A 13,311-nucleotide genomic window follows, 5' to 3' on the forward strand; every position below is an offset into this window, starting at 1 on the left:
GCGCCCACGTAAAAATCATAAGACGTTGCATTTCTTTCAAAAGCTATTTTAGCTGGCGAAACAACAAGAAATTTTCAAGTGAATTCGTTTTTGTTTTATTGAAATTTCCATTTTTTTTTGGTTACATTTTTCTTTACATTTTACTAGTTCTAAGTTTGAATTGAAAGTTTATTTAGGTTTTTAGTTTATGAATTGAATTTTTTTCCTTGCATTACATTAAATTTATTATTTTTCTTATTATTTCCTTTGAATTTCCTAGTCGTAAGTTGAATTGAATTTTATTATTAGTTTATAAGTTTTTGAATTGGATTGGTAGGTTAAGTTATCTTGAATTTCTTATAAAAATCATTCGTTCATCAATATATATATTTTGCTTTAAACTTTCATTATTTTGAATTCGTTTTTTTTCTGTCCCTAATTACATAAATTGAATTTAATTTCCTTGAATTGAAGTTTTTCTCCTTAATTAAAATGGCTACGAATTATATTCTGCCTAAGGTGGATCATTTGTTGGAAGAGGAAGTGGACTTTGAATTGCTTTTGCGGAAACAATCGGTAGATCGAAGGGAAAGTTTGGAAGATAAGAAGAGGTTGCTGAGAAGATTATTTATGGAAGATAGGAAATATAAAGCTACACGAGAAGGCACTTACAAATATGCGGAGGTTATTAATGAGGTTTCAAAAATTGTCGAAGAGATAGTTGAAAGTTTGCGAATTAAGTTCGATAGAGTTTTGGTCTCAAGATTGAGACACTATCTAATTCGAGTCTCCATCGCAAAAGTTGAAGATGAAGAGCAAGCGCTTGCAAGAAAAGAGGCTTGTGAACAGATAGAGGCAATATTAATTGAATTAGGTCAGAACGTTAGAGAAGATTTACAGGAAATGGAAGAGTTAGAGAAGAAAAAAGAGGAAAGTGGGTCGTGGAGAAATCCAGACCCAACTTCTGCAGTTAACGCGGCAGAAGTTGAAGTGAAAGAAGGGAGCATAAAGAACAGAACAGATCCTAAATATCGTCTGATTGTTCCGGAGGTAAAGACTCCAAAAACATCTACTAAAGGCTCATTCGAATCGTTTAATTTTGATAAATTAGAATTAAGATGTTTACAAGGGGATTGCGAATGTGGTGAATGTGAAGGTAAAGGGGCAAAAATGAAAGATTCTAGGCATGCAGGAGAAGAGAGGAAAGTTTTTGATAAAAACGAAAATAGGAAGTTCACGCTAGAAGGGAATTTGTTTCAAAATTATCCTAGTCAGAAACAGGAAGATAGGAAGAAGAAGAGAGATATTAGAGAAGAATATGAACGCGAAAATAACTTCAGAAGGTGTATAAACGAGAGGTTTCGGTCTGCAGGGGAACGGGAGAAAGAAGAAAAGCAGTATAGAAGAATAGAGCGAAAAAACCGTGGGAGAACTATTAGTCCACTTTACAGTGATCGTTCTGATGACAGGTCCAGAAGAAAGGGAGAAAGAGAAAGACGGCACGATAAACGTAATGAAAGTGACCGTTCTGAGGACAGATCCAGAAGAAAGAGAGAAATAGAAAGACGGCACGATAAACGTGATGAGAGGAGATCGAGGCGCAGACATTACGACAGTGAGTCGGACAGTGATTCTGAAGCGGATCGGCGACGAAAGGGGACTCACCAACAGAATAGCGAAGGGCGTAGGCACAGACGATATTCCTCATCGTCTAGTGGCAGCTCATCGAGATGTAGTGCTGTACGCTACAGAAAATCGAGAGTGGAGAACTGGAGTCTTACGTTTACGGGAGACAGTAGAGCAATGCAAGTTGAAGATTTCTTGTACAAGATAAAGAAACTTGCGCGGCATGAGGGTGTTCCAGAGAAGGAGCTACTTAGGAACATACACCATCGTTTAAAGGGGGAAGCTTACGATTGGTGGTTTACTCGTGAAGATAGGCTGACCAGATGGAGTAAGTTTGAGGATGAAATTCGATTCCGGTATGGAAATCCAAATCGTGATAGGGGAATCAAGGCTCAAATCAGGGAATTGAAGCAACGGAAAGGGGAAACGTTTATCGCATACGTGACAGAGGTTGAAAAACTCAATCAATGTTTGCAGCGTCCGTTCTCTTCTAGTACGTTGTTCGAACTAGTTTGGGAGAACATGCGGCCATACTATCGATCGAAGTTATGTACTATGGACATCGAAGACCTGGAGCATTTAATAAGGATCAATCATAAGATAGATGCCAGTGATCCGAATTTCTATAGATGTCCTAATTCCACTAGAAATGAAATTCACCACGTCGAAGCTGAAGAGAGCAATAACGGCTATTCAGAGGAGGAAGATAATCCTGTACAGATGATCCAAAGAATACAAAGGAACATTTCGAAGAGCGGACCCGCACAGAAGGAGCCACAAAGGTCATTACAGGTGCCAGAACAACGCAATTCGGCTCCCATAGCATGTTGGAACTGCCATAAAGTAGGTCACACCTGGAGAGATTGCAGAGAACAGAAGGTGATATTCTGTTACGCTTGCGGAAAATTGGGCAGAACGACTAGGAATTGCGAAAACAATCATCCATTGTTGAGGAGGTCGATTAACGAAAATTCGCGATCGACAAACTAAGCGCGAGATGTTTACCAGGGAATCTGAACATCTCGCCTGCTGAAAGGATTCCCAGAGCAGAGTATTTGACTCAAGTTGAAAACTTGTCATTGTTTGAGATTCGTGTAAACCCTAATTCTTGTCCTCACATAAAGGTAAACGTTTTGGGCACAGATGTGATCGCCTTGTTGGATTCCGGAGCAGCGATCAGTGTCTTGAGTTCAGTTAATTTACTGGAAACTCACGGCCTTAAAATACTAAAATCTAATGTTAGGATTTGCACAGCGGATGATACAAAGCATACCTGCTTGGGGTATGTAAATATTCCTTATACACTGGGAAATTTGACGAAAGTAATCCCAACGCTAATTGTCCCTGAAATTCGAAAACCTTTAATTTTGGGTATGGATTTTTGGCGAGCGTTCAAAATCCGACCAATGGTGGCATCTGAAGACAATGCCAAGGATTTGGAACTCACGTGGACATCAACATCGGAAGGAAACGAGATAAACCATTTGAGAGTCGAACCAGAATCTGTCGTCGCGAACGAAGAAATGATTGTTCTCTCTGTGCAGTGCGTTAATCCATTAGAACCACAAATAGTGCACAGATCCAAACCTGAAGAGGATGAATCCTTAGATGTTCCAACGCTAGATTTACCAGTAGACCCTTTGAAGACGATTGAGACCGTGGAGACCGAACACGTTCTGACTGAGGAAGAGCGACAACAGTTTGAAGAAGTGTTAAAGATTTTCCCTTTAACAAGTGCAGGAAACTTGGGAAAAACTAATTTGCTGGAGCATGACATTGAACTTGCGTCTGATGGAAAAATGCGGGATCTACCTATGTATCGGTATTCACCAAAAATATGGGAAAAAATAGAGGAAGAACTGGAGCGATGGAAAACCTTGAATGTGATTGAAGAATGCACATCGGAGTTTGCAAGTCCACTTGTCCCTGTAAGGAAGGCGAATGGGAAAATTAGAGTGTGCCTCGATTCACGACGCATAAATTCCGTGACAAAAAAAGACGCATACCCAATGAGGAATATGTCTGAGATATTCCACAGGCTTCAAAAAGCAAAATATTTCAGCATAGTGGACCTCAAGGATGCGTACTTCCAAATTCCGCTGAAGGAATCTTGCAGGAATTTTACGGCTTTCAGAACACCGAAAGGACTTTTTCGCTTTAAAGTGGTCCCTTTCGGTCTGAAAAACGCACCGTTCACAATGAACCGCTTAATGAACTTGGCCATAGGGTTCGATTTGGAGCCGTTCGTTTTCATTTACTTAGACGACATTATTATCGCCACCGAATCGCTGCAAGAACATTTCCGGTTACTGGAGGAGGTTGCTCTTCGGCTAAGAAAGGCTGGACTTACTATTTCGGTCGAAAAGAGTCGATTTTGCCGAAAGCAAGTGAAGTATCTCGGGTACTTGCTTACCGAGAATGGCTTGTCGATCGACAGTGCGAAATTGGAACCCATATTGAACTATCCAAGACCAAAATCGATAAGGGACATAAGAAGGTTGATGGGTCTTATGGGCTTCTATCAGAAGTTTATCCCAAGATACAGTCATCTGACTGCACCGATTACGGACTTACTGAAAAGGTCGAAAAAGTTTAAGTGGTCAGAAGAGGCAGACTTAGCGCTTGAGGAATTAAAGTCCGTTTTGACATCAGCTCCTGTGTTGGCGAATCCAGACTACTCCAGGCCATTCATCATTGAGACGGATGCTTCTCAATTGGCTGTAGGAGCTGCTTTAATACAGCAGTTCGACAATGAGAAACGGATAATTGCCTATTATAGTAAGAAGCTGTCGTGTACTCAAAGAAAGTATGCTGCCACAGAAAAGGAGTGTTTGGCTGTACTGTTGGCGGTCGAAAACTTTCGGCATTACATTGAGGGTACTACATTCACCGTCATCACAGATTGTAGGAGTATTACGTGGTTATTCACCATTTCGGCGGCTAACGGCAACTCAAGACTTCTCCGTTGGGCCTTGAAATTACAATCTTATGATTTTGTCCTCCAATACAGGAAAGGTAAGGACAATATATTGGCAGACTGTTTATCGCGCATCGATTCCATTCAAATTATGGACAATAATTATGCTGCGTTAATTGAAAACATAACGAAAACACCTGAGGACTACAAAACGTTCAAAGTTGCGGATGATAAAATCTTTAAATTCATCGAAAGTTCTTCGGAGTTTATGGACAAACGCTTCGCATGGAAATACTATCCACCGGAGTCGGAAAGAACTAATCTGATCGAATCAATTCATAAAATGGCCCATCTGGGTTACGAAAAGACTCTCAGTGCAGTGAGACAGAAGTATTTCTGGCCTAAAATGGCATCTGATGTAAGGAATTACTGCAAGAACTGTTTAGCATGCAAGACATCCAAGGGTATAAATATAAACCCTACTCCTCCTATGGGATCCCAGAAGAAATTCTGTGATTATCCGTGGCAATTCCTTACGCTTGACTACGTTGGACCGTTTCCGGCATCTGGGAAGGGGAGATGCACGTGCCTCTTAGTGGTGACCGATGTTTTTTCAAAATTCATCATGGTGCAACCTTTCAGGCAGGCAACCGCGTCATCACTCGTACATTTTCTTGAGGAAGCGATTTTCTTAACATTTGGAGTACCAGAAATGATCCTATCTGATAATGGATCACAGTTCACGTCGAAGGAGTTTGCTGGACTACTGAAGCACTATGGTATTAAGCATTGGTTAACACCTCTTACCACCCTCAAGTAAATAATACTGAGAGGGTGAATAAAGTGGTAACCACCGCGATTAGGGCTTCATTAAAGGGAAGCCATAAACAATGGACGGACAATTTGAAGGAAATAGCATGCGCAATAAATAATTCAGTTCATGATTCCACAAAATTCTCACCTTATTTCCTTACATTTGGTCGTAATATGGTTACAAATGGAACAGAGTATGAGAGGTTGAGAAATGTGAATGTTCCACCAGCTTGTACTACTGATACGGAAAAACGAGAGGAATTGTATAAGCAAGTTAGGGTAAATTTAGCGGAAGCCTACCAAAAACAGGCCAAATACTACAATTTACGCTCAAATAAGAATGCTCCATCTTATCAGGTGGGCGAGAAAGTTCTGAAGAAGAATACTGTCCAGTCAGATAAATCAAAGGACTACTGCGCAAAATTAGCTCCTAAATATACCGAAGCATTCGTAAAACGAGCCTTAGGAGACAGCTATGAACTAGTGGACAAAAATAATAATAACTTAGGGATATTTCACGCCAACTTCATGAAAAAATGTTAGACAGTTTTAAAAATTTTGCATGAAAACAAGTCTTTGACAGTTTTCTAAATTTTGCATGAAAAATCGCGTAAATTTTGGACAGTTTTATAAATTTTGCAGGAAAAATCGTGTATAAATTAGGAAAGTTTAAAAAAAAGAATTTTAAAAAAAAGTTGATCAAGCTATGACATGAGACTTAAATCGTAATGTACAAAAAAATTAACGAAACACATCAGAGAAAGTAGCAAAAACGATGGTAAACAAAGTAGTGCATTAGAAGCAAATGTTAGTTGAAGTCGAAAGAAGAAAAATAAAGCCTAATTTTTTATAACCTATTTACACTTAATGTTAATTACCTTAAATAAGTTCTACACACCAGTATCAGCTGGGTTTTACAAATCAACTCATCCATGTTTAAAAAGCTGTCTATGAATTCCGCGATGAGCTTTGAGTTGATTGCCATAAAACCATCTCAAATGGGAAAAATCGTTTGTTGTCGAATATCTTCCGTCCTAAAATGTAATGAAACCCGATTAATTTTTTTTTTTCAACTCAGATAAATTTTAAATGGCTTGAACTCCAACTTACATAAATGAATTAAGAGCCAGTATGCATAAGTATAATTTTCTTTCAGCTTCCATTCTCCATCTTAGTTTAAATTCAATCCAAAGTTTACATCCAAGAATAGTTCCAATAGCCTCCATCTTGTTTTCCAATTATAATCCATAGCCTTTCTAGATTCCGCATTTTGCATTTTTTCCGTTTCATAAGGTCCTGGTACCTGTGAAAAGAAAACAGAACACACAAAGCATCAAATTCTTTTAAAAACAAGTCTATTTTTATGTTTAAATTTTTTTGCGTCTTAAGGAACAAATTTACTCCCCCCGTTTTATTATTTCGTTAGTCGTCCGCTGTCCGCTCTGCTCACTCTTTGATCAGTTCACTTTGACTGGCGTTTTGGCGTAGGTCAGGGAGGCACAGTATTTTTAGTACATAGAGTAACTGACAGTGACAGTGACAGTTCGCTAATCTGTCATTGTAGCTCATGCGATGTTATAGGTCTGTTCGGTATTACTTGCATACAACTTTTGGTTAGAATTCTACGGTATCGTCAAAATTTGAATTTTGATGGTGGAATTCGTATTGTGGACCTGGTAGGAGTACGTTTAAGCAGTTTCAAGTGCAATTTGGGTCAGAACAAGATTCTGATAATGCATTTGGCTGCAGTTCGTTACGTTTAAGCAGATTCAAATGCAGTTTTAGGTCAAAACAAGATTTTGATGATGCACTTGACTGCAGTTCGGTTAAGTTAGGAGCAGTTCCAAGTGCAGATTAGGTCAAAACAAGATTTTGATAATGCATTTGGCTGCGATTCGTTAAGTGGTCAAGTTTCTGATGGAAATAGTTCCGTTGTTTGATCATGGTATTTTTTTTCAGTGCGGTTGAGTAAATATCGAATAGAGTTTAGTACGTTGATGAACGAATGACTTTAGCAATTGTTACTTTGATCAATTTCCTTATAGTTATGTTTTTTTTTATAGTTTTGCAACGTTTTATTATTTTTTTTTGTAGGTTATGAAAATTTGATCAAATACTTGATCAAATTTTCATAAAAATGCTTGGGGTGATGTAACGTTTTACGTTTATTTCGATTAAAATTTAAATAAAAATATTCGATTAGAACCGATAAAACAAAAATAAATTTTGAATTTTGTTTTAATTTATGATCGTGTGTCGTGTTTCGTTTGCGTTCGTAAAATCTGTTCGTTCCTGTATCAATTTCAAGTTTATAGTATTTGTTATAAAAGCTCAACTCATTATGGCACGCATGTGAGCTGCAAATAGGCGGCAAACAGGCGCCATGCCTCCGATCGCCATGCCAATCGGTTGGCGCAATTTTATTTGAATATGCTTTACAATCAAATTGAATGATAGCTCAGATTTGAATAGTTGAATAGTAAAATGATTTCAAAAGATTCAAAATTTCTTGGCGCAAGTACGACTCAGACTCGCTCATTTCGTCTACGAATCGGCTGGAGAGCAGAAGTGCGCGAATTAAATACTTACGTTCAGTTCTTGAAAGTTTAAGATTTTGGTTGAGTAATTTTAGTTAATTTGAAGGTAAAATTAGTGAGTGAGTTTTAGAAAAAATAAGTGGTGTTAAATGTTCTGTGTTTTTCTTCCTAGTTTAGTGGACCGAGGTCCAATCAATTGCGTTTTCTGCTCAGATAATTTTATTAACGTGAATTAATACGAAAAAGGTAATTAAATTGAATTAAGTTGAGCAATTCTTAAATTAATGTGATTTCGTGTTGGACACGCAGCGCCCTGCGCTTTTTTCGTACGGCTGGATTTTCTGTCGCTAATCGGCGGCATTCATCGTCTCATCGAGATTCCGTTTGTGGTATTCTACCACGACTTCGTCCGTTGACTGTCCGAGGACCGTCCGACCCGTGTAATGCCAAGCGAAGGCCCGCCTCAAGTAGGTAGCCAAACGGAGGTGAGTGAGGTCGCTAAGTCAATCGTAGCGAAATTTCCACGTCGGTCGTTAATTGCCGACGGAAAGGTCCCTTACGTTACATTTTCGGACCAGTGTTTTAGAGAGTGTAGGTTCGTCTTTCTGCGTGTCGTCAATTGCACGCCACGAACCTCGATCCTAACCAAAGGATAGAGGACGCACCACTCTCCGCTCGGTGAACCGGAAAGGTACGCGAAGCCAGGTCGCTTGGGTACGTGTGCCTCTATTCGGCGGAGCCGATCGTCCCGGGGAATCCAGGCCAAGTGCCACAACACTCTCTCCGATCGAAATCGGAAGCTTCCGTTCCAGCCGCCATTCACTCCGCACCTTTACATCGGCCATATCGCACACGGGTCATCTCCATCGCTGCGCGCCAAATCGCAGTACGGACACGCCGGTGACCGCCATCGTGTTACCGCCATCTTCGTAGCTATCGTCGCCATCGTCAACGATATCGAAGCCTCATCGTTCCTGCCGGCATCGAGTCATCAAAATCCTGCGCAGGTACGTGAAGAGCTTTTGTTACATGGCCATGTTTTGCTCTTTTCCATTCCGTACGATTTAATCGCGTCCAGTACGAATGAATGCTCTAAAATATAGAAAGTTTCAAATGAATGTTGTTGAGTTGGTTGAATTTCCGTTACGTTTCACGCCAGTTGCCAATAAAACATACTCACTAAACTAAATTACGTTTCGTTCCGTTTTACTGCTCGGATGAGCGAACATTCCCTCTGAGTTCCCTATGTTTCGTACGGATAACGAGTTGGAGCAAGTGCATGCGCTACGAAATCGCTTATTACCATTGTTCCGCGAACCGTTCGAGAGTTCCCCTGAGCGAAATAGTCTCTAAAAAGTCGGGCAAACCAAACACGACCGGTGGTCTCTCTTCGAGAGTGGCGCTTAAGCCATCGAATTAGCAAATCCTCGTGAACATTCCCCGAACGGTTACACAATCCGTACGTTAAACCTAACTTCGGAAGTGGTGCGCTGAATAGCGCTTCGGGATATGAAAACAGCGCACCACTTCCGAAGTTATGTTTAGCGTACAGATTGTGAGAAAAATCCAACTTCGTTAGCACCCAATTCCGGTTTTCAACTGGATTGAGAATAATATTTAAAAAAAATGCACGGGGAAGCAACCGAAAGAATTTTTGAAACTCTTCTCAACACGTCTAAAGGATATTCAATTAAAAATGGTTAGAAGTACGGGGTTGGACTTTTCTTATGCTTATGTTTTTCGTAGAATGTCCTTTTACTCTGTCATTGAGGATATTTCAAATATCTACGCGCATAATAAGATGATAAATAAATTCCTTTTTACTTTTACGAACAAAGTATCATCGAACTATTGAAATTCAATTATATTAAAACTAGAGTTTCAACTTTCAACACCAAAATGCTAAGCCAAGCCAACCAAGCAATGTCTGTTGATTGTAACCGATGTTTGGTACCGTGCTCAAAGCGGCGCTCACAGCCGCGCTGAAAACATCAATGTTCGAGCGCCGCTGTGAGCGCGGTGCAAAACATGAGCATCCAGCCTACGCTCGGGTTCATGCTCATTTTTACGAGTGCACGTTCGAGCCCGAAGCGAATGTTCATTCGAGTGCGGCAGCACGGATAAACATTTGCGCGGGGCTGCACCTTGAAGACTGTTCGGAAGTGTCACATAGGGTCAAATGAACGTTTTTGAAAGAAAATCATTCAGCATTAGAAATTATTCAGACGTCATGAGGATTTCTAGAAATTTCTCATTTTAAAAGTTTTTGTATTTCGTTTCATAAACACTGTCATGAATATATTTTATTTAATTTCATTATTAGTTGCTTAGTAGTCTTACAGTAAGGGTAACATGGTAGAGGGAAGGATTTTCGACCATTTCTATAGGCTGGAGTTATTTTTGCATTTGAATGGAATGAAATTGTTTGAACTGATGGATGTCTGGAATGTAAACAATTGCTTAACAATTTTCTCCAAATAAAATATATGCAGTTCTTTGCTGCTGGACTGCGATGTTTCCATTTCCTAGAAATAATTTTAAAATTAGTTCATTACTTTTTAAAATGATATCGTATTTTTGTATTCCTCTCGTATTCCAAATGATGTCCAGCATGAAGTAAACAAATATAGCAGAAATGTAGGAAGGTAATAATCCATGGCTACTAAGATGTTATTGGAAATTTTGTTCACAGCAAACGTCAAATTCTATTCACCCCTTGTTAAATTATGGCTAGCGTAAAAAGCTGGATACCGAAAAATTAAAAAGTTAATTTCACTACATGGAAAAAAATCATCAAAAAAATTGATTTTTTTTCCTAAAGGCACTACATATCTAAAACTAATAGTATAGATAATAAATAAATATATAGCGCAGATATTATTGTCTTGATTCGACTTAGGAAACATTGTGCATTGCAGGTCTTTATGGTTTGCTGAAATATTCTGTACATTATATTGTTTGATGTATAATCATCAAAGTCCGTGAACGCAGTGGTTCTACGTCCCTACAAAAAAACCGTTTGCAGCCACATTCGAATGTACATTGTTTGACACAAACACCTCCTTAGTTATTATGCATCTGGTAGATATCTTGATCTTAAGGCTCAAGACTCCATCACAATGTTTTCAGAATTAATGACTGTATCGCTTGTTTGTAATAGTGAGGCAATTGGTACGGAAAAGTGCAGCAGCGATAGATAAATTTTGTTTACAACTGGGGTGGGTGGAAATGGGGTGTTAAAAATATGCCAGCTGATGCATAATGTTGCCAGACTTGACGAAATGTTTAATCTATATCATAACACATGTTCACGGTGTATCAAATATATGGGTATTTATCGGTTTAAAATTTGTTATTCACCACTTGGAATTTAACAGAAGCTTACAAAACATGTTTAAATATTTATTTCTGGTATATTTGTTCAATCCGACAAACAGCAATGATTTTTTCCAATAAACAAATCTGACAACGGTGAAGAGATGATTATTTTCTAGTGTATGCACACCTTTGTTTGCGTGTTGGCTGGCGTATACGTTGTATTGTTCGGATTAAATGAAGTTGCATCGCGTATATTTTGTACACACCATTTCACTTATTGCGCTACTGAATTTGAGTCTTCCGCATTTTATTGCATTCACAATACGGTCGTCAAATTTGTCTCTCACTTCGATTTTTGGAAAGCAGTTTTCGACAGTTTTTGGACGTGAAGTGAATTAATTGGTAGTCAATATTGAAGAAAAATGTGAAACTCAGTTAGTGAATATGTTTTAGGAGTGATTAAATCAAGAAAACAGTGGGAAAAGATCAAGTGAGAAATCAAGTGCGTGTGTATGTGTTTGCTCTGAACGTTCAGAGTTAGTATGCGTTCGATAAAAATACGAATGCCGGCCCAGGAAAAAAGGCAGTTTCCAGCGTTTTTCCTGCAATTCCTCAGTAATTGTTAATTTGGATAAGTGAAGAATTTATATGAAAATGTAATGAATATGCGATGATGAAAGTAAGTCGGCAAATAGCCCCAAAATATTGAATTTAGTTCAAAACTTTATTAGTATTAGTGCGGATTCGAATAAAATCATCGTCATTATCGGATTGATTACGGTTTATAGAGCCTTAACTCATTGGGCTTTGTCTATTGATGATGATGATGACACCGCGCACGTCACTGGCTCGGATATGATTGCCAAAGTGTGTGGTCGCTGAGGGTATACCCCGTTAGGCATTTGGACGATGGACGCATAAAATGTTCCAAAGAACAGTTCTTGACATAAATGAGCCTTTTTTGGGCTGAGTTATGCCTAACGTCCGTTATGCCCTTGGTCCATTATTTTGCTCCCGGATTGACACGCTAAAAATTAAATCTATGATAAACACACACTGAAGGTTAATTACTCAAACCCTACAATACTAAATTATTGAAATTTATTATCGTTTAGTGTAATAAGATGAATCCCGTTGGAATCAAATTTCAAAACTACTTAGCGCTGTCAGAGGCACATAACTCCAAAAGCAAACGGCAGGCACAAGCGAAAAGCCTTTGGTCACTTGCAGCATACACGAAAAAATGGAGATGCTTTCGCCTATAAATTAACATTTGTGCTAGCAAAAAACGGGAGGTGAGGTCTAGCACGGCCATTGTGACAGCCATCTTTGGACTCTGTTGTGAGTCACCGTAAGTGATTGGAGCGTTTTCATGCTTGAACTTAGAGCAATGTACTATTGTACAAAGTCGCTGATAAAAACATCGCCGTAGAAGTCTACCATACAACATATTTTGAAGCCTAGCAGTTAATAACTGTGGAAGTGCTTAAAGAGAACACTAAGCTGCGAGGCAGAAGTATCCCAGTGTGGGATGTTATAAAGACAAGAACACCGTCTTCGACCAGAAGTCGTAAAGACTGAACACTTAACACCTAGCATTAGACAAGAGTGGAGAATTTTTTGATCACGAAAAGTTTCCTCCTTACCGGGCGGGAATCGAACCCACACTCCATAGCACATGCGTCTAGACAATTGACGTCGCTAACCGCACGGCCACGAAGCCCACATATTATGCCAATAAGAAGATGCAGAAGAAGAAGTAATTAAAACCATCATTATTAAAGCGTTATTCATTACAAAATATAAAGTAATGAAAACGAAATTAAAAAAAAATCAATGATAATAAAATATAATAATAAAATTATTCAAACTATTTTATTTTTTTAAATAAAACTGTACTTTATTAAATCTATTGAAAAGTACTGTTTAAATTTAAATATCTCAATGCAGTTTGTAAAACTCCGTGAGCCAGAAAGAAAATAAGACCGCATAGAACGAGAGTACAAACCATCATGATCCAAATAACGGCCGAGAGATATTCTTACGCAACGCCATGATGTTTGATATTTAAGGTGAAGGTGGGTTGAGTACCAAAATAAAGGCTTTGAAAGTATTGGTACA

This window comes from Armigeres subalbatus, chromosome 1 (genome assembly GCF_024139115.2).
Source record: "Armigeres subalbatus isolate Guangzhou_Male chromosome 1, GZ_Asu_2, whole genome shotgun sequence".
Classification (NCBI taxonomy): Eukaryota; Metazoa; Arthropoda; class Insecta; order Diptera; family Culicidae; genus Armigeres; species Armigeres subalbatus.